The sequence below is a fragment of the Pseudophryne corroboree genome, chromosome 6 (genome assembly GCF_028390025.1).
Source record: "Pseudophryne corroboree isolate aPseCor3 chromosome 6, aPseCor3.hap2, whole genome shotgun sequence".
In the NCBI taxonomy this organism is placed as follows: domain Eukaryota; kingdom Metazoa; phylum Chordata; class Amphibia; order Anura; family Myobatrachidae; genus Pseudophryne; species Pseudophryne corroboree.
This window is the reverse complement of record NC_086449.1, coordinates 44,906,447-44,929,516: the sequence shown is the minus strand read 5'-3', so window position 1 is coordinate 44,929,516 and position 23,070 is coordinate 44,906,447. Positions and strand designations below refer to the sequence as shown.

Genomic DNA, 23,070 nt, shown 5'->3' with positions numbered 1-23,070 from the left:
ACAAAGAACAGGTATATGATTACATGGATGTATTAAGAGAGCATTACATTTATACATATTTAGTAAGACTAACCCAAGCAAGCCTAAGTATAACATTAGCTTGGAAGGAAACACACACACACACACATAGCATAGATGATAGGCGACACTCACAGGACTTGTAATGTAATAAGAAACGTGATCGCCCCGTTCTCAACTTAACGTTTCGGTTTTATTAACCGTCTTCAGAAGCAACAATGAAGCACAAACATAATCTTACCTTTATACGGTTACAAAAGACACCACCTTGTGTATCGTCCACGGAGCCCCGGGGACCTATTTCCGGTGACATCATCAACTGCGGACCACCCAGTCCAGTCGATGGCTCACTGGCAGACGTGTTCCCATCACCATGGTAACTGGATATACAACAAGAAGAAACATGCTCCGCTAAAAGTAGCTTAAAAACATTACAGAAAATAATATAGGACTCTTACTTAGGATATAAAGAATGGGACACAAAGCAGCATGTATTACCTATACATAACAAAACGTACCTCAATATAACACAAAAGCAACATGTAGCAATATGATCAGAGGAAACAAGAGAAAGATAATGTTTCATCGAGGTCCTGTGGAGCCACCGTATTCAAACGGTGAATCCAACGAGCCTCCTTTTGCGAAAGTATTTTGGATCTATCACCCCCTCGTTTAGATAAGGGGACCTGCTCCAACATCGTGTAACGTAATGTAGACAAATTGTGTTTAAAAAGTTTAAAGTGCTTGGCAACAGGTTGATCAACTAGTTACCTTCTAGGGATTGTGTAATTGCACTCCTATGTTGAGTCATGCGTTTTTTTGAACTGGCAAGTTGTTTTCCCAATATAATATAAATCACAGGAGCAACGTATATAGTAGATGACAAAATGGCTGCTGCAGGTCAATACTTGTTTAATTTGAATTTTTTGACCCGAATGTGGATGCATTAAATAATCACCCGTCTCCAAATAGAGACAAGTGGTGCAAACTGTGCATTTATAGTTACCAGGTTTCCTGGCTAAAAAAGAGGTACCCGTAACAGGGCGACATTGGGAACACACTTCGGCAGGAGTGCCGAGTAACCATTAGCTACAGTATATATATATATAAAACAAAGAAGAAAAAGAGCGGCACTTGGAGACTTGAATAACTCAGTAAGTGTGTTAAACTTACTGGTGAAGTAAGAGGAATAGGTTACCCAAGAACACACCTAGTGGGGTATTACATTTGTATAGGGAGCAAGGGCACACTGACACACACACACACACACACACACACACACATTGGCCCTCATTCCGAGTTGTTCGCTCGCTAGCTACTTTTAGCAGCATTGCACACGCCAGGCCACCGCCCTCTGGGAGTGTATCTTCGCTTAGCAGAATTGCGAACGAAAGATTAGCAGAATTGCGAATAGAAAATTCTTAGCAGTTTCTGAGTAGCTCGAGACTTACTCCTACACTGCGATTAGCTCAGCCCATTTCGTTCCTGGTTTGACATCACAAACACGCCCTGCGTTCGCCCAGCCACTCCCCCATTTCTCCAGACACTCTCGTGTTTTATCCTGGCACGCCTGCGTTTTTCCGCACACTCCCAGGAAACGGTCAGTTTCCACCCAAAAACACCCACTTCCTGTCAATCACACTCCGATCACTTCAACGTGAAAATTCTTCGTTCTGACGTAAATCTACTAAGTTTTGTGTTAAAATACTTAGCGCATGTGCGCTGCGCACCATGCGCATGCGCATTTTTGCCTTAATCGCTCCGTTGCGAAAATCGGCAAAGAGCGAACAACTCGGAATGACCCCCAATGTTCAATTGTGTACGATATGGTGGTGCACTTAAGTAGATAGCTATTTCCTCTAAAGCAAGGTGAATTCATGGTCTCTAAAATGTACACTTTGCACTGACACTGAATCCTGATCATAATAACGTGGACACTGCAACATCCAGGCACTTGAACGATGCAAACCCAGGTTTGTTAGTAGTTGATTTCTCTGTCGTTAATGTGGCATTATGTGGTGATCACTGAATTCCTTTTGCTGCAATATAGGTAATTAGGCTCTTTTCCGATGGAACTAATGCAGCTCCCTGCCGCAGTTTATTATTGGTCCCTTGTTACGCAGGGTGAATGAACTGTAATATAGCCTTAACTACTCCATTCACCCCTGCCTCAGTCACCCACTATCTCCCTGTCACCCCTGCCTCAGTCACCCACTGTCTCCCTGTCACCCCTGCCTCAGTCACCCACTATCTCCTTGCCACCCCTATCTCACCAATCACCCCCTAACTCCCTGTCACCCCTGCCACACCAGTTACCTACTGAGGGTACAGTTGTATAGCCACACCGCTTTCTCATAAGACCACACCCCTTTTTGTGGCACACACCTTCGGCGTGCACTGTCCCTTTAGAAAGTTTATCCCAACAAGGTGCGCCAACCTTAATTTTTGCTTACTAAAAAAAATAAGCTTGGGCGAGCCCTGGGTGAGTAAATGAGTATTGCCCAAACAAATATAGAAACAACATATATTTACCATACTACAGTAGTTTATTAAAGAACACTTGTCAACAATTGATTTGGTGATCAATGAATAAGGGTCATCTCAACAATTACAGAGAATATTCCTATCATTAACACTCACAGTTAATGCATGTTACACCAACAAAAAGAAATATATTTTATTATACTGTCCTGGTGGTCACCGGCTCCTCTGTCTTAGAATACTAAAATAAGTTAAAGGTATTACCTAAATTCAAGTTATACTTTCACATTAACTGTAAACAGATGTGACAAAATGTTGTAATCTTAACACTATGTACTTTTACCGTAGTGTAACAATATAATTCAACCTTAACTATTCTATACTATTACTTGCGGAAGTTATACCCCGAGTTAAATAACAGTTCAGTTTAATCGAGCTCTCTTTTGGTGGTGCACTTTTGAGATTTCTCCTTCAACAAGAAGTGGATACTGTCTAGGTTTGTATTAACTGAATGTGTAAACTGCCTTCCAGAATAACTTTTTGGTTAGCAAAATCAGCAATTCTTTAGCTCCTAGTAGACGAATCCAATGACTCCCACTGTCTGCAGATGCTTAATACCGAAAATGCCAAAGTTAGCTAAATAAAAGCCTCTGCTGGCTTACAAACAGTAAAAGGTCTATAGTACAATAAGGAAATGCAATCTCTCTACAATAAGGAAATACTTTATCTTCCGCAGAATGCTTCATATTCCACTGCAGTCATAGTTAGGCAAATAAGCAGATAAGAGATTTAAGATGAGAGTCACTGACAGCTATGAATAATGGGGGCTAATGGGGGCTATTCAGAGTTGTTGGCAAACAAAAAAAGTTACCAATTGGGGAAAACCATGTGCACTGCAGGTGGGGTAGATGTAACATGTGCAGAGAGATTTAGATTTGGGTGGGGTGTGTCCAAACTGAAAACTAAATTGGAGTGTAAAATTAAAGCAGCCAGTATTTACTCTGCACAGAAAAAATGTAACCCACCCAAATCTAACTCTCTCTGCACATGTTATATCTGCCCCACCTGCAGTGCAGCATGCTTTTGCCCAATTGCTAACTTTTTTGGTTTTCTAACAAAGCCTTTTCTTTATCCGGGACTAAGGTAAGTCGCTCCGCCACACTGCGCAGCTTTCTCCTCCGTACCACTACCTCAGCCAACTCCCAGCAATCCCTGTTTCTCGCTCTACCCCCATGCTGTTTGGGGTGTGGCTCATTAGATCAACAGTATCTAGGTCGACAATGTTTAGGTCGACCACTATAGGTCGACAGTCACTATGTCTACAGGCTTTGAAGGTCAACAGGGTTTCTAGGTCAACATGTTCTAGGTCGACAGGTCAAAAGGTTGACATGAGTTTTCCATGTTTTTTTGGTGTCGTTTTGTCCGTACAGTGACCGGGAAGCCCAATTAGTGCACCGTGTCCCCTCGCATGGCTCATTTCGCTTGATTACCGTTCCAATCGTAGTCCACGTGGACCGTTAAGTATGAAAAGGTTCCAAAAAAATGTGAAAAACGCATGTTGACCTTTTGACCTGTCGACCTAGAACATGTCGACATAAAAACCCTGTCGATCTTCAAACCCTGTCGACCTAGTGACTGTTGACCTATAGTGGTCGACCTAAACACTGTCGATCTTCAGACCGGATCCCGCTGATTGCTCTTCACTCCTTTTAGGGGGGTAGTACCTGTCCAAACACAGTTCCTCCCTATAGCGGCTTGGTACAGTCTCTTGCCACGCGCCCCCTCAATACACATTCCCTGCATAACAGCTGAGTGGCCAGTTCTGTTTTCCTGCAAGAGAGGGTGAGAAAAAAAATCGAATTTTCCCCTACAAAGGGTATAGATATGTATACAATATATCACAGTTACCCCCTTTACCATATATCTGTAAATACATTTATACAGGTTCATAACCTAATGCATACTTGCCTACCTGACCCTCTCCATGTGGGAGAAAATGCTCTGTTCCTGGACTTTCCTGGTAATGTATGATTGCCATCACCTGGGGACTTATGTGTATCTGACTCTGGGGGCTTATGTGTATCTGGCACTTGGGACATATGTGTATCTGGCACTGGGGACATATGTGTATCTGGCACTGGGGACATATGTATATCTGGTGCTGGGGACATATGTGTATCTGGTGCTAGGGACATATGTGTATTTGGCGCTGGGGACATATGTATAACTGGCACTGTGGGGGCATATATATATCTGTCACATCTGGGGGTGCATATATATCTGGCACTTCAGTGCTGAGGGCATATGTGTATCTGGCACTGTGGGGGCATATGTGTATCTGGCACTGCAGATTGTCTGGCCCCACCCTGTGTATATCTGGAGATAACTGCAGATTGTGGTGAAATTGTCTGACCATGCCCCATTCTTGTGAGACCACACCCTTTTTAGTCCCTTCAAGAAGATAATCCCATCAAAAGGCGGCAAAAAATGTATTTGCTTACCAAAAAAATAGGCTCGGGCCGGCCCTGATTATACCTCACACAATGATGCCCCTTGCACCATATTATGTCTCACACAGTAATGCCCCTTACAAATTATGCCACACAGTAAGGTAACACCTACTTTTAAACTTCCTGCTCATTGTCAGGGGTTTCATGCCACAACTCCATTTGGCACCCATGGTCACCTGGATTGCTGCAGCATCTTCCTCCGGCGGTTCAGCAGTCTCGGCACTTCCGGGTACCGTTGTTTGCGCCTGCACCTTTCCCTTTTACTAGAGGACTGGTCCTCTAGCATCTGTCTCCTCTGAGGCAGCAGCCATTTTGGGAAGGACATTTTCAAAAGTATCCCATGCGGACAACCAGACTGCATGGATTTCTGCCGCATGGGTATTGGCCTCAGGTGCCCTGTGCAATCGGCTTGCAGAGCCCTAGAAACGGGGCTGGTTGCTGGAAATTGGCATACTGGTCCTCCTGGGTATGAGTCAGCGTTTTTAGAGAGTGATGAGACTGTCCCAGCAGTATTGCAAACCAAGGCTTGACGCGTTTCGCTGACTGAATGGATCAACATTTGTTCTTTTAGTGATTGCCACATGTCTTCAAGGGGTGTGGTATATTAATATCACTGACCTGGTTTGGGAGTGTTGTGGACTCGGGGCTTCTTCCGATGACCGGGAAGAGGAACCGCCACTGGGTCGTAGTAGAGATGGCCGGATGTAGGTCTTCCTCATGCAGAACTAAGACGGCAGGCGGGAGGCCCAGAGGAATTCTTGTAGGTCTCCTGTAAGACAAGACTTGTAGAAATAATGAAGGCTGGGGTACTGAGATATTGGAGACACTGTGGTATTGAAGGCACTGAGGTACTGGGAGTACAGGGAGTGCTGGGAGACCCTTGGAGGCACGGAGGTGTTTGGAGGCACGGAGGTGCTTGGAGGCACGGAGGTGTTTGGAGACACCGAGGTGTTTGGAGGGACGAGGTGCTTGGAGGCACGAGGTGCTTGGAGACACGGAGGTAACTGGAGGCACGGAGGTGCTTTGAGGCGCGGAGGTGCTTGGAGGCACGGGGTGCTTGGAGGCACGAGGTGCTTGGAGGCACGGAGGTGCTTGGAGGCACGGAGGTAACTGGAGGCACGGAGGTAACTGGAGGCACGGAGGTAACTGGAGGCACGGAGGTAACTGGAGGCACGGAGGTGCTTGAGGCGCGGAGGTGCTTGGAGGCACGAGGTGCTTGGAGGCACGAGGTGCTTGGAGGCACGGAGGTGCTTGGAGGCACGGAGGTGCTTGGAGGCACGAGGTGCTTGGAGACACGGAGGTAACTGGAGGCACGGAGGTGCTTGTAGGCACAGGATGCTTGGAAGCACAGGTTGCTTGTAGGCACAGGATGCTTGCAGGGACAGGATGCTTGGAAGCACAGGATGCTTGCAGGGACGAGGGAGCTCTGGATCATAGCTTCCACAGGAGAAACGAAGATACTCAGGCATCGGATCTCTGCCTGGTATCTGATTTTAAATTCCCCGCCCTAGCCTGATTGGCGGAGCAGGCAGGTGACGTCAGACCTGCTCCGCCTCCTTGCCCTTGCTTGTGATGGCGGCGCCCTTGCTTCCGGGAAGCCGCCGGAGAGCAGCGCCGACCCGCCGCTGAAGCCGGAGACTGACAGGGGAAGAGAGGCGCCGGGCAGACCAGGCCACCCGCAGGGACAAGCGCGGTCGCCGCTGCCCGAGGTTCGTGACAGTACCCCCTCCTCCAGGAGTGGCCCCTGGACACTTCCCGGGCTTAGTCGGATGTCTGGAGTGGAAGATCCGAATCAGACGAGGAGCCGTTACTTCAGTAGCCCCAATCCAACTTCTCTCCTCAGGTCCATAACCCTTCCAGTCCACCAAGTACTGTAATTTTTTATGAAGATAACGAGAGTCCAGAATAGCTTTGATTTCAAACTCCGCTCCAGCTTCTGCCACTACGGACGTTGGCCTTGGGAGTGCTGAGTGGAATCGATTCAGTATGAGGGGACGGAGTAGAGAAACATGGAAGGCGTTAGGTATGCGAAGATGGGCAGGCAAACCCAGTTTACAGACCACAGGATTTAAGACTTGTAGCACAGGGTAAGGACCGATGAACCTTGGAGCGAATTTCATGGTGGGCACCTTCAACCGGAGATTCCGTGTGGACAGCCATACCCTGTCCCCAACTTTATATTGAGGTGCGGCTTGCCGTTTCTTATCTGCAAAGAACTTGTACCGAACAGAAACCTGCTTAAGATTAGCATGAACCTTTCTCCAAATTTGTCCAAAGTGTCGTAGAGTGGACGCTACAGCAGGAACCTCTATTATCGGAAGGCTTGGAAATTCCGGAACACGGGGATGGAACCCGTAGTTGACGAAAAATGGTGATTCCCCAGTGGAAGAATGAAACAAATGGTTATGGGCAAACTCCGCCCAAGGCAACAACTCCACCCAGTTGTCCTGTGAAGGAGAGAGATACAACCGAAGAAAAGTCTCTAGATCTTGATTGACTCGTTCCGTTTGTCCATTTGTTTGGGGATGATAAGCCGACGAAAACTTAAGTTTAATGTGTAGAGTTGAACAAAGGGCTTTCCAAAACCTGGCGGTGAACTGTACTCCACGGTCAGAAACAATCTCTTGTGGCAACCCATGCAAACGAAAATGTTCTCGGATAAACAATAGAGCCAGTTTCGGTGCTGTCGGAAGACCAGTCAAGGGCACAAAGTGTGCCATCTTCGAAAAACGGTCAACGATAACCCAAACGGTGTTGCAACCCTTGGAACAGGGCAAGTCAGTGATGAAGTCCATGGAAATGTGAGTCCAGGGTCTCACAGGGATAGGCAGAGGACGAAGTAACCCTGCAGGAGGCAGACGAGGAGATTTATGTTGTGTACATTGGGGACATGAATTAACGCAATCTTGTACATCCTTCCTCATGGTGTTCCACCAGTAAGACCTTTGCAGAAACTTGTACATCTTCTGAGCGCCGGGATGACCGGAAAACTTGGAGTTATGGACCCACCGTAGTATTCCTGGGCGGAATCTAGCTGGTACGGACATTCTTCCAGGAGGAGGAGCTGGAGTAGTTAAAGCAGCAGAGACAGAAACTGGATTCAGAATTAAACCCCGCTCCGGAGGTTCATCCTCGTCTGTGGGAACCTGTGAACGGGAAAGCGCATCTGCTTTAATATTGAGAGTCCCGGCACGGTACTTGATAATGAACGAGAATCGGGAAAAGAAAAGTGCCCATCTCGCCTGGCGAGGATTCAAACATTGTGCGGATTTGATGTACAGTAAATTCTTGTGATCCGTGTAGATGGTAAACACATGTTTAGCCCCTTCTAGAAGATATCTCCATTCTTCCAAGGCAGATTTGATTGCCAAGAGTTCCTGGTCTCCAATAGAGTAATTTCGTTCGGCTGGAGAGAATTTACGAGAGTGGAAGCCACACGGATGTAATTTCTTATCAGAGGAATGCTGGGAGAGGACAGCCCCCACCCCGACTGAAGATGCATCAACTTCTAAGAAGAAGGGTTCCTCGAAATTTGGTTGTTGGAGAACTGGAGCCGTCGTGAAAGCTAACTTTAAGCGAGAAAAAGCTACAATGGCTTCCGGAGGCCACAAACTAGGATTAGAACCCTTTCTCGTCAGGGCAGTAATGGGTGCAACAATGGTGGAGAAACCTTTAATGAATTTCCTGTAGTAGTTCGCAAAGCCCAGGAACCTTTGTATTGCTTTCAGGGAAAGAGGCTGAGTCCAATCACGAATGGCCGACAACTTTTCCGGATCCATGCGAAGCTCCGTCCCCGAGATGACATAACCGAGGAACGGAATAGATGTTACTTCAAAGGTACATTTGGAAAGCTTGGCGTAGAGATGATTCTCTTGTAAACGGTGTAGCACCTCTTTGACTTGAGTCCTGTGTTCGACAAGATTCTTGGAAAAAATCAGTATGTCGTCCAGATATACCACAACGCTCTGATACAGCATATCACGAAAGATTTCGTTGACGAATCCCTGGAAAACCGCGGGAGCATTACTAAGACCAAACGGCATCACCAAGTATTCGTAATGCCCATCTCGGGTATTAAAGGCAGTCTTCCATTCATCCCCCTCTCGGATGCGTATAAGATTATAAGCTCCTCTCAAGTCGAGTTTTGAAAAAATGCGGGCACCACGAACCCTATCAAATAACTCTGTGATTAGTGGCAAGGGGTATTTATTCTTAATAGTAATGTCGTTTAGGCCGCGGTAGTCGATGCATGGTCTCAACCCCCCGTCCTTTTTCTTCACGAAAAAGAAGCCTGCACCAGCAGGGGAGGAAGAGGGGCGAATGAATCCCTTGAGCATATTGGACTTAATATACTCCGACATGGCTTGAGTCTCGGGAAGAGACAGAGGATATGTGCGACCACGAGGTGGCGTCTTCCCTGGGACAAGGTCAATAGGGCAGTCCCAAGGCCTGTGAGGTGGTAACAGGTCAGCAGCTTGTTCCGAAAATACGTCCTTGTACCCTTGATATGCCTCCGGAATGTGCTCTTCATCCGTTTTGGAGGTAACACGGAGCGGACAAACAGGAGTAAGACAATTAGTGTGACAAAAGGAACTCCAGGACAGAATTTGTGACGACTTCCAATCGATGTGGGGGTTATGACTTTTCAGCCAAGGCATTCCAAGAACCAGATCATGGGGCATTTCTGGGATTACCAAGAGTTCCAAATCTTCCTGATGTAGAGCCCCGACCCGCAGCTTAACTGGCCCCGTGCGCCACATTATGAGACCTTTGGAAATTCTAGTCCCGTTGATAGCCGTCAGTGAAATTGGCCGCTCGATAGGCCGTAACTTTAAACCCAAACTTTGGGCACAGAAGGAAGAAACGAAGTTCCCTGCAGCTCCGGAATCCAATAGGGCTTCACAAGACCTGGAGACTGAATTGGAGACTAGAGTTACTGGAAGCAAGCAGTCCGAAGTTGGAGAAGCTTTTGTCGTAACTCCCAGCTTGACTCCTCCGGAACAAGCTAGGTCTGCCCGTTTCCCGGACGGACTTTACAAGATTTAAGAAAATGATCTGCGGCTCCACAGTAAAGGCAGAGTTTACCCTCACGACGACGCTGTCGTTCTTCCGGAGACAGTCGGGAGCGGTTAATTTGCATGGGCTCATCTGAGCTAGGTGAGGCCACCGGCCTAGGAGTAGGATTCCGGAACCTGGAACGATCCGAACGGTTACGTTCTCTTCCACGCTCCTGCATCCGAAGATCCACCTTGACGCAAAGGGAAATCAAATCTTCTAATGGATCCGGCAGATCTCTAGTAACCAGCTCGTCTTTCAGCCGGTCGGAAAGACCGTTCCAGAAGGCAGCTCTCAGGGCATCATTATTCCAGCGTAGTTCGGAAGCAATGGTCTGGAAATGAACCACGTACTGGCCCACGGAACGGGCGCCCTGCCGAACACGGAGCAAATCGGAAGAAGCAGTGGTCATTCTGCCGGGCTCGTCGAAAATCCTTCGAAAGGACGAGATGAAGTTGGTGTAGTTGGAAACCATGGGATCAGATCGTTCCCATAATGGAGACACCCAATCCAAAGCAGAACCTTCCAACAGAGAAATAATATATGCTACCTTGGACCGGTCTGTAGGAAAGTTGTGTGCAAGTAGCTCGAAATGTACCTCGCACTGGTTCAAGAAACCACGACAATTTTTGGGATTCCCATTATAGCGGGACGGAGTAGGCAACTGAAGGCGTGGAGTGACACCGGCCGATGGTTGAACATTGCTGGCAACGGCAACTGGTGCGACTGCTGGAACAGGAGCCGGAATTACTGAGGCCAGAGACGCCTGAATCTGATCCAGACGCCCGGACAACTGCTGGAGGTACTGCATCACCTGACCTTGTGCTGCTTCCTGACTTTGCACTCGAGAAGCCAGGTTCTGGATGGCACTAGAGTCCGTGTTCCGATCCCCCGAGTCCATGTGGCCTGAGTATACTATCACTGACCTGGTTTGGGAGTGTTGTGGACTCGGGGCTTCTTCCGATGACCGGGAAGAGGAACCGCCACTGGGTCGTAGTAGAGATGGCCGGATGTAGGTCTTCCTCATGCAGAACTAAGACGGCAGGCGGGAGGCCCAGAGGAATTCTTGTAGGTCTCCTGTAAGACAAGACTTGTAGAAATAATGAAGGCTGGGGTACTGAGATATTGGAGACACTGTGGTATTGAAGGCACTGAGGTACTGGGAGTACAGGGAGTGCTGGGAGACCCTTGGAGGCACGGAGGTGTTTGGAGGCACGGAGGTGCTTGGAGGCACGGAGGTGTTTGGAGACACCGAGGTGTTTGGAGGGACGAGGTGCTTGGAGGCACGAGGTGCTTGGAGACACGGAGGTAACTGGAGGCACGGAGGTGCTTTGAGGCGCGGAGGTGCTTGGAGGCACGGGGTGCTTGGAGGCACGAGGTGCTTGGAGGCACGGAGGTGCTTGGAGGCACGGAGGTAACTGGAGGCACGGAGGTAACTGGAGGCACGGAGGTAACTGGAGGCACGGAGGTAACTGGAGGCACGGAGGTGCTTGAGGCGCGGAGGTGCTTGGAGGCACGAGGTGCTTGGAGGCACGAGGTGCTTGGAGGCACGGAGGTGCTTGGAGGCACGGAGGTGCTTGGAGGCACGAGGTGCTTGGAGACACGGAGGTAACTGGAGGCACGGAGGTGCTTGTAGGCACAGGATGCTTGGAAGCACAGGTTGCTTGTAGGCACAGGATGCTTGCAGGGACAGGATGCTTGGAAGCACAGGATGCTTGCAGGGACGAGGGAGCTCTGGATCATAGCTTCCACAGGAGAAACGAAGATACTCAGGCATCGGATCTCTGCCTGGTATCTGATTTTAAATTCCCCGCCCTAGCCTGATTGGCGGAGCAGGCAGGTGACGTCAGACCTGCTCCGCCTCCTTGCCCTTGCTTGTGATGGCGGCGCCCTTGCTTCCGGGAAGCCGCCGGAGAGCAGCGCCGACCCGCCGCTGAAGCCGGAGACTGACAGGGGAAGAGAGGCGCCGGGCAGACCAGGCCACCCGCAGGGACAAGCGCGGTCGCCGCTGCCCGAGGTTCGTGACAATTAAATTGACGGCTTTCATGTCAGCATGCATTAGTTCAACGTGAGAATGATGACATGTTCAAAATATGTATTGACATACAGTATATCGACAATGACAATGTCAGTATTCATCACGTATATTTGGATGACATGTCGACATGACAGAATGTCAAGCTAACGTCCCTGGTGGCTCATTTGTCACCTCTGGGTCCCAATGGTCATGTGACCATCAGTTTCGGCAGAGTAATCTGATGTGCCAGCGTTCTGGCAAGTGTACCTGCCCTATACCTAATCATAATCCCTAACACTCCCTCTAATGCCTAACCTTAACCTCCCTCCCCCTGCAACCTAACCCTAACCGTCAGCATTCTGGGTATGTCGGCATTTCACATGGCAATATTATGTTGACATGGTACATGTCAACCACTTGACTGGATTCCATCTTCAAGTCCCTTGACTGGTATAGTGGGCAGAACCCAAGAGGCTGATCTACTTCCCCTGATGTGCTTCAGGGCTTCCTGAAATTCAGAAGCATCTCAGACAGTCCAGGAGAGTATGCAAATGTAGGTGAATCGTATCAGCGTTCGCCTGACCACTAAGCTTTCATTTAGCTCTTCTCTAGCGATTGCCACACAGGCGTGTCTCATGGGGGACATTTTTTTTTTCCAGGATACACGTAGCTTTAGAAAATAAAGACCTGGGCACATGGATAGTGCGGAATTGCAAGATGAATCTACTCATGATAAACATCCAAACTTTGACCTCTGATGCACACAAAGCAGAGAGAAGATGTAAAAGTGGGATGGTCCTGCAATAAACTCATATAAGATAAGCAGTCTAGTCACTGTCCCGTCAGTTGTTGCACTGATCTGTCGGTGAGAGGATCGCTACGTGTTACTGGGAACTGTTCGCAGGGACACCACAGACCTTGGAGATGACAGCTGCAGTGACCGCCATACTCCTGGCTCTTGTGGCCCTTCTACAAGGCAAGTGTCTCCTAAGGATAGATAGAATAAGCCCCGTATAGGACTCCACCAGAAAACTGGCTACACAGCGGAACACGTTACTACCTGCATATAGCAAGAATACATATTTAGCATTTTTCTAACAAGATATATGAATATCATTGGGGCATTAATTAGCATAAAATAATGAATGCATAAAACCCTTAAATCACTCCGGGAGCTGAAGTTCAGAAGATTAGCAAAATTAAGATGAACACAGAAGTGTCTTCATAAACTAAGCGGTAGATTTACTGAAGTTTCTAAAAATGAAAAGTGGCGCAGTTGCCTATAGCAACCAATCATATTCTAGGTTTCATTGCTCTATTGAATCCTAGACAATGATAGACAGAATCTGATTGGTCGCTTTGGGCAGTACCATCGCTTTTAGTTTTTAGAAGCTTTATCACCCTAGCGTCTATACGCCATACAGCGTGAGGCTGAGACTGATAGCGTGCCAATTTTTCTTTTAGTCTTGCATCTTATTTGCATGGCAGATGCAGCGAAACACCACCCACAGTGCCCTAGAGATGCCTGGCTGTCATTGTAGCCACATAGGAATTAGGCCCTAATTCCGAGTTGATCGCTCACTAGCTGTTATTTGCAGCCGTGCAAACGCATAGTCGCCGCCCACTGGGAGTGCATTTTCGCTTTGCAAGTGTGCGAACACCTGTGCAGCCGATCTCTGCAAAAACATTTTGTGCAGTTTCTGAGTAGCTCTGGACTTACTCAGCCCTTGCAATCACTTCATTCTTTTTGGTGCCGGAATCGACGTCAGACACCCGCACTGCAAACGCCCGGACACGCCTGCGTTTTCCCTACTACTCCCAAAAAACGGTCAGTTGACACCCATAAACGCCTTCTTCCTGTCAATCTTCTTGCTATTGGCTGTGCGTATGGATTCTTCGTTAAATCCACCGTCCAGCAACGGTAATCATTGTACCCGTACCACGCACCTGCGCATTGCGGTGCATACGCATGTGCAGTAGAAACCTGATCGCAGCGCAGCGGAAATCGACAGCGTGTGATCAACTCGGAATGACCCCTTTAGTTTTACACACGTACTAATTCAGCATGGATCGTAGATGTGCGAAAAATCGCACATCTACGATCCAGTACTTTGACATGTGGGGGGGGGGGGGATGCCCAGCAAAGAGCAAGTCCGCACCACATGCCGGATCGAGCCCCACCCGCACACATGCGAAAGCATCGCACGGCGCAGTTTAGGGTTGCTCTCTGCCTCCGCAGCCTAGCTGTTAAGGCAGATGTAAATTTGGGTCGCAGCAGCTGCGTGTGATGTCAAGCAGCCGCCGCAGCCCACACCGCAAGCGGTCTGGACATGCCTGTGTTGTCCAAACCGCGTCCCACCCAACGCCGCCTCAATGCCCCTTAAAAGCCGCCGCGACGCCCCCTCCCATCCCGCAAATGCCTTTACCTCCCAGTAAGGAAGAGGCGTTTGCACAAGTGAGATGGTGTCGCATTTCACAGTCTGCAAACGCGCAGTGCGGTTTTTGCGCATGTACACACTTCAAAGGTCATCATCATGCGAACGCTGCAGCAGCCGTGTTCCATGCTGAATTAGGCCCAAAGTCACAGAAATAGCACAATGGAACCTGGCATGTGAAAAAGCTGCAGCAGCGGCATCCTGTAGCCCTTCTTACGCAGATACAGACTCAGTCATTCATGCATATGTAGAATGTCGCACCTCAGATTGATCGGTGCAACCCAGCAGAGAAGGTCTGTCAGTCCCAGTTGTTTTATTGATGCTGAGTAATAAGATGCACATCTTGAGTGGGAAAGATGCGCGATGCAGCCGAGTCACGCGGGACCTTGTGCGCCCAGAGGGACTGTTTGGCGCAACTTGTGCAACAGTGTATGTGGACATAGCTGTAGATTGGGTTATGCTTTATTGGACAGCAGCGGCTGTGTGTCTCTGTACGCTGTGAGCTGTATGTGACGGTATTTATAAGAGGTCTTTATATCTGTGAAATGGCCAGCATATAGGGGGTCATTCCGAGTTCATCGCTAGCTGAAAATGTTCGCTGCGCAGCGATGAGGCAAAAAAAATGGCACTTCTGCGCATGCGTATGCGGCGCAATGCGCAGGCGCGACGTACTTTCACAACGGCCGAAGTAGTTTCACACAAGGTCTAGCGAAGCTTTTCAGTCGCACTACTGGCCGCAGAGTGATTGACAGGAAGTGGGCGTTTCTGGGTGTCAACTGACCGTTTTCAGGGAGTGATCGAAAAAACGCAGGCGTGCCTGGAAAAATGCAGGCGTGGCTGGCCGAACGCAGGGCGTGTTTGTGACGTCAAATCCGGAACTAAACAGTCTGAAGTGATCGCAAGCGCTGAGTAGGTCTGGAGCTACTCTGAAACTACACAATTTTTTTTTGTAGTCGCTCTGCGATCCTTTCGTTCGCACTTCTGCTAAGCTAAGATACACTCCCAGAGGGCGGCGGCATAGCGTTTGCATGGCTGCTAAAAACAGCTAGCGAGCGATCAACTCGGAATGACCCCCATAGTTCAGCTATTTAATGTACAGCACTGTATAACACTGTATGTCAGTACTCTGTAATAAGGGTTAATAATGTTATAGCTGTTATTATACTGTAAATCACACATAAAAAGTAACACACACCCACGCAAAATGTAATTAGATTGTCCCATCCCCATATCTCATCACAATAGTAGTTACTATGGGGGGGATTCAGATCTGATCGTAGAAGTGCTAAATTTAGCACATCTACGATCAGTTTCTCAGACATGCGGGGGGACGCCCAGCACAGGGTGAGTCCGCCCCGCATGTCAGGCCCTGCCCTCCAACCCCACCCCCGCAAGGGTGCAAAAAGCCCTGCGAGTAGCTCCCTGCCTGCGCAGCCTAGCTGTACTGGCAGGCGGTAACGTGTGATGTCACGCAGCCGCTGCGGCCCACCCCTGCAAAGGTTCGGACAGGCCTACGTTGTCCTGACCACGCCCCACCAATGGCGTCCAATCAGGCAGAGACGATCGCAGCCCTGAGATGCTGTTAGCATCTCACTGGGCCTCCCGGGGTGCACAAGCCCACTAAGGACTTCAGACCGCGAGAGTCGGAATTACCCCCTACGTACATAAGGACACAGGATTCCTACGTAGGGAACTCACGGACTCTAAGGATTCAAAAATTAAAACTTAAATACAATTAAAGTTATGGTTTCATTTTCTAATCCCTAGAGGACTTTGATGTAACTTTTTGTTACATTGGAATTTTGACCGTTCCTACATAGGAATACTGAGGATGGGATGTACCATGTGCTACATATTGCATGTGATATATTTTGCCATTTATTGCTTTCGTGGCCATTGGTCTGCACATATGCAAGCAGCAGGGGGGGGGGACAGAGGCCCTCATTCCGAGTTGATCGCTAGCTGCCATTGCGATCTTTAAAAAAAATGGCAAATATTCGCATGCATATGGGCCTCAATGCGCATGCGCGGCGTACGGGTACAAAGAGCATCGTTGTTTTACACAGGTTCTAGAGACGATTCCATTCGCACAGCCGAAAGCAAGGAGATTGACAGGAAGTGGGAGTTTCTGGGTGTCAACTGACCGTTTTCTGGGAGTGTTTTGAAAAACGCAGGCGTGGCCAGGCGTTTGCAGGGCGGGTGTCTGACATCAATTCCGGGACCTTCGTCGCAGCAATCATCGCACAGAATAAGTAACTACAGGGCTGGTCTTGTTCTGCACAAAATGTGTTTGTAGCCGCTCGGCTGCACAGGTGTTCGCACTCCTGCAAAGCGAAAATACACTCACCCATGGGCGGCGACTGTGCATTTGCACGGCTGCTAAAAGTAGCTAGCGAGCGATCAACTCGGAATGAGGGCCCGAGAGGGATCCTTTGGAACCCTCTAGATCAGTGTTTCCCAACCTCGGTCCTCAAGGCACACTAACAGTCCTGGTTTTAGTGATATCTAGGCTTGAGCACAGGTGACTTAATTAGTACCTCAGTTATTTTGATTTAACCATCTGTGCTGAAGCCTGGATATCACTAAAACCTGCACTGTTGGTGTGCCTTGAGGACCACGGTTGGGAATGCCTACTCTAAGGGGAATTCACCATGAAAAAGCCTATAGGCTTCCATAGTCAAGCCAGCCATGTGCCAGAAAGAAAAATGGTGCCCCCCCCCCCCATATTTAAAATAGGGATAGGGCGCACTAGAAATAAAGTAGAGTGACGTTGTGGAGAAATGACATGGCTACAGAATTATACCAATTCACATTACACTGCACAGTAGTGTCCATTATCCACATGACACAGCACAGTAGAGCTCCTTATACACGTTACGCCACACATAAGTGCCTCTTATACACATTACACCTGACCACACAGTAGCGTCTATTATTTACATTATACCACACAGTAGTCCCCTTATACACATTCCGCCAGGCAGCAGAGCCCCTTATACACATTCCGCCAGGCAGCAGAGCCCCTTATACACATTCTGCCAGGCAGCAGAGCCCCTTATACACATTCCGCCAGACAGCAGAGCCCCTTATACACATTCCACCAGGCAGCAGAGCCCCTTATACACATTCCGCCAGACAGCAGAGCCCCTTACACACATTCCGCCAGGCAGCAGAGCCCCTTATACACATTCCGCCAGACAGCAGAGCCCCTTATACACATTCCGCCAGGCAGCAGAGCCCCTTATACACATTCCACCAGGCAGCAGAGCCTCTTATTCACATTGCGCAACAGTACAGCCTCTTATAAACATTAGGTCACTCAGCAAAGCCCTTTATACATGTTACGCCAGACAGCAGAGCCCATGATAGATAGATAGATAGATAGATAGATAGATAGATAGATAGATAGATAGATAGATAAAACATATACAAGGAGAAATCACTCAGATGAAGTTGTTTTTTTTATAAAACAGTAAAGTCACTGTGCATGCTTGGTAATATTAGGTATAGTACAGATAAAATAAAATATTTGTACAATGTTTTACATCAAAATTTTAATTCTGCCAATAATAATAATCCCACTAGCTGCTTACACACAAAAGAAATATAACTTGCAAACCATCCCCAATATGTTAAGGTACAAACAGCGCTTCCAGGTGACAGTTTAGGTGCAATCATTTGGTGTCACATTTCAGCAAGAGGAACACATCTTGTTACCTGCAGACATGTCATATTACAGCAACATACAGTATACTTTAATGCATGCACAGGGACTTATAACAAACACAAAATACTTCAATAAAACAGTACTTAGAAGGGGGAAGGGGTGTAGCTACCATAGGTGCAGGGAGTGCAGCTGCTGTGGGGCCCAGAGTTGAGAGGGGCCACCTTCCCTGTTAAAGTTACATGTATTATATACATTTTTCGCCATTTGGTGGTACGTAGGGGTCCTACAATATATACTGCAATATACCTAGGTATGCCCCTGGACCTGCTCATTGTAGTGTGGTATAAAATTAACTGGAGGGCATTTCAACATTACGTAATATGACCCGGGGCACTGTGATGAGGCACAATATGAACGGGGAGCACTATATAACATAATGTGAATTGGGGGTACTGTGTGGCATAATGTGTACTGGTAGCTCTGAAATGTGACATAGGGGGAACTTAATCACTACTACGATTCATAAAAGAAACTAGGGCACTACTATGGGGTGTAACATTAATTAAGGCTACTATGGTTCAGAAAATGAACTAGGGCACTATTATAGGGCAGAGAATATATATATTGCAGAGTCTCTCTAGAAGCATTGGGATTGGGGCCCCTTCAAAATGTTGCTGTGGGCCCCACAAAGTTCTGGCACCGCCCTGAGCGGGGAGGGTTAGCAGGGACTGGGGAGAGAGTGGGGAACCTGCAGTCCTAACACCCCATTCTCTCTCTCCCCGTCTATCGACCAGGAGAGGTTGCATCCGTGGCTCTGACAGCTGGAGATACAAACATGAATAAAAGTCAGCAGCGGGCTCTGGCAGCCGGCGGAACTCTCTGCCTGCCTCTACTGCTCGGGCCTGCTTACCATCAGCACCTGCCAGGCTGGACAGCGGCGGTGACTTTGTGTGTTCAGAGGCGGCTCACTGCAACAGGTGACGGAGAGTGGGACAACATAGCAGCAGCAGCTGGTGGTCAGCTCTCACAGGGGTCACAGGGAGTGCATCATTCACGGGGGGGGAGCTTTAAAGTGGGGCATTGTTCTCTTCTCCATCATGCACCAGACTGAGGGGTGTGTGGATCATTAGATCGACAGTGTCTGGGTCGACAATGTTTAGGTCGACCACTATAGGTTGACAGTCACTAGGTCGACATGGTTTGAATGCCGACAGGGTTTCTAGGTTGACATGTTCTAGGTCGACAGGTCAAAAGGTCGACATTAGTTTTTCATGTTTTTTTGGTGTCGTTTTCTCCGTACAGTAACCGGGAAGCCCAATTAGTGCACCGTGTCCCCTCGCTGTGCTCGGCACAGGTTACTATTCCCAATCGTAGTCCGCGTGGATCCTTAAGTATGAAAAAGTAAAAAAAACAAAACATTTTTTTGAAAAACTCATGTTGACCTTTTGATCTTGAACATGTCGACCGAGAAAGCCTGTTCACCTTGAAAACATGTCGACCTAGTGACTGTCGACCTATAGTGGTCGACCTATACATTGTCAACTAAGACACTGTCGATATTCATACCGGATCCCACTGAGGGTGGATGCAGTCAGTTGTATCCACAGGGCAAATGTGCTATGTGCTGTGCACCGTCCTCACCCCCTACCATTGCCTATTAGGTACAAGCTTAGTACATCCCGTCCAGTAGCTTTATGTTAGCATTACAGTATATTATATTTTGATAGTTTACTGTAATTATAAGTCATTAGAAAAACTGAAATCATTCGCTCTACTGAAATGATTCTTCCTATTTCTTTATAGCATTCAAAGTATCAGACGCGACTGAAACTACAATCAAACTGCCGGGTAAGTACACAGTACTACTAATCTGCCATACAAATCTACAGAACTATAATGAGTACAGCACTGTATATACAGTATGTGCTTGTAAATGATAACAAATATATACAAGTAAAGTATATAGCTTGAAGCTAATTATTCACCTGTGTAAATGCTTATAGTTGAAAGACTTTTGTCACATGCTGTAAGTTCCTTATTTGTTTACAGCCTTTCCAAGGGCTCCTAATATATATATTGTATGCATTCTATGACCTTTGTAACCTCCCATCATCCTGCGTCAGAACAAGGAAACTTTGTAACTTTGGAAAAAATATTCCTATGTAATATAATTGGTAAGTCAATTTGACTCATTACATGCCGCTGGCCGTGCGCCCTCAGGGCAACTGCGCTGTGTGCCAGGCCCACTTGGCACACACGTAGTTACGGCCCTGTGCAATGGTACCGTAGCAAAGCACAGGCACCGGCGCACCATGTGAGAGCAGAGGTGAGTCCGCTGTCCGGCCACTGGGAACATCGGGAAGCAGGAGGCTATGCATTATAGGAATAGGCTCCCGCTGCACGACCCCTGACCTGCGGAGGAGGAGGAGGTGTAAAGAGCGGCAGCGACATTTCACCTGACCGCCCGTCACTCCCCTGCTCCTCCAGTATCGGCGCCTCTCTCATGTTTTGGAGGGAGCGAGCTGCCCCACTGCCCCCCCCCCCCCCCCCATTCTGACGCCCCTGAACAGTAGGGTTGAATTTCCGACCTGACCAGAGCCACAGTAGGAGGGAGACAGTTCCATCTCAGCCCTAGAACAGATGGATCCTCATACGTCTAGCCTCAATACGCCGTGCAACGTGACGTGCCGGGTGTTAGTGAGCCGCCAGGTACCATGCAGCTCCGCTAATGCTGGGCGTCTTCTTCTGACGAAAATGCATCTTAATCACAGAGCAATGCAACAAGGATGCAAGAGGAGAGTTATGTCATAATGAGGTTTCTACACAGAGGGCCAAGACCAAAACTGATCGAGGAGGCTGTGCTGATTAATTTATATATGACACTTGTATATCTGTGCATGACTGAATCTGTATGGGTGTGGTATTAAAGATCGACCACACTTGGGTGGACAGTGTCTAGGTCGGCCACTATTGATCGACAGTAACTAGGTCGACAGGGATTCTAGGTCGACAGGGTCTCTAGGTCGACATGGTTGACAGGTCATAAAGTCGACATGAGTTTTTTAAATCTTTTTTGGTGTCGTTTTCGCCGTACCGTGACCAGGAACCCCAATTAGTGCACCGCTTTGCTCGCCATGCTTCGGGCAAGGTGCCTCGCTCCGCTCCTGCTGAGCTCAGCACAGGTTACCATTCCCAATCGTAGTCCACGTGGATCGTAAAGTATGAAAAACCTCCAAAAAATATTTTAAAAAACAAAAAACTCATGTCGACCTCTTGACCTAGAACATGTCGACCTAGAGACCCTGTCGACCTCAAAACCCTGTCGACCTAGTAACTGTCGACCAATTGTGGTCGACCTAGACACTGTCAACCTAGAGACTGGATACCGTCTATACGGGGCAGATAATGTATTGTATCCACTTGTATTGGATAAAAGCTGCGGCTGCGACTTTGTACAGTAGCACTTCGTGTACAGATTCAGAGACTCAGTCGCACACAGATATACAAGTGTCATATATCAATTAATCAGCACAGTGTCTATAATACATTTTGGTCTTGCCCCTCTGTATAGAAACCTTGTCACTGTCCCAGTGCTTAAAGTGGTCCTGGAGAGGGGTTCACTACGGCTGGCCGGCGGTCGGACTCCCGGCGCCCAGCATACCGGCGCCGGGAGCCCGACCGCCGGCTGACCGACAGTGTGGCGAGCGCAAATGAGCCCCTTGCGGGCTCGCTGCGCTCGCCACGCTACGGGCACGGTGGCGCGCTACGCGCGCCACACTATTTTATTCTCCCTCTATGGGGGTCGTGGACCCCCACGAGGGAAAATAAGTGTCGGTATGCCGGCGGTCGGGCTCCCGGCGCCGGTATACTGAGCGCCGGGAGCCCGACCGCCGGCATACAGAATGCCACCCCTGGAGAGGTGGTGTAACTCACCCTCGCCCCAGGTCTAAAGGCATTGTGCGCGCAGTAGGCGCGCACCACAAAAAAGAGGCGTGGTCTCAAAACAGAAAGGGGTGTGGTCACCCAACATGACCACAGCAGTAGCACGCCTTATACAATGCCCTCAGTAGTAGTGCCCCCTATGCAATTCCCACTGTAGTGGTAGTGCCCACAGTTGTAGTGCCCCTTATGTAAAACCCATAGTATTGGTGCCCATTATACAGTGCCCCTAGTAGTAGTGTCCTTTATGTCCCCAGGAGTGATGCCCCTTATTAAGTGCCCTCTATGCAATGCCCTCATTAGTAGTGCCCCCAGTAGATATTCCCCCAGTGTTAATGCCCTATGTAGTATTGCCCCCCGTAGTTATGCCCCCTGTAGTCATGCCTCCAGTACAGATGCCCCCTGTAGTTATGCCCCCAATACAGCTGCCCCCTATAGTTATGCACCCAGTACAGATGCCCCCTGTAGTTATGCCCCCAATACAGCTGCCCCCTATAGTTATGCACCCAGTACAGATGCCTCCTGTAGTTATGGCCCCCTGTAGAGCTGCCCTCAGTACAGATGCCCCCTGTAGTTATGTCCCCAGAACAGATGCCCTTTGTAGTTGTGCCCCCAGTACAGATGCCACCCATACAGATGCCCCAGTACAGATGCTCGGTGTAGTGATGCCCCCAATACAGATGCCTCCTGTACAGATGCCCCCAATACAGATGCCCGCTGTAGTTATGCCCCCAGTACAGATGCCCCCTGTAGGTATGCCCCAGTACAGATGCCCCCTGTAGTTATGTCCCCAGTACAGATGCCCCCAGTAGTTATGCCCCAGTAGAGCTGCCCCCAGTATAGATGCCCCCAGTACAGATGCCCCTTGTAGTTATGCCCCCAGTACAGATGCCCCCAATAGTTATGCCCAAGTATAGATGCCCCCAGTAGAAGCTGCCCCCAGTAGTT

The 23,070-nt window shown here is 48.6% G+C and overlaps 1 long non-coding RNA gene across 3 annotated transcripts in view; it reads right to left on the bottom strand.

The window, feature by feature from the left end:
- The window catches only part of LOC134934808 (uncharacterized), a 56,979-nt gene that overhangs the window by 4,683 nt on the left and 29,226 nt on the right, over positions 1 to 23,070 (bottom strand). For 2 of the 3 annotated variants that reach the window (XR_010179812.1, XR_010179813.1), the window contains exon 2: positions 260 to 398. This is a non-coding gene — a long non-coding RNA (uncharacterized LOC134934808). Of the gene's footprint in view, positions 1 to 259; positions 399 to 4,223; positions 4,324 to 23,070 lie in introns of those variants that run through there. The other variant, XR_010179814.1, reaches the window with a different exon arrangement.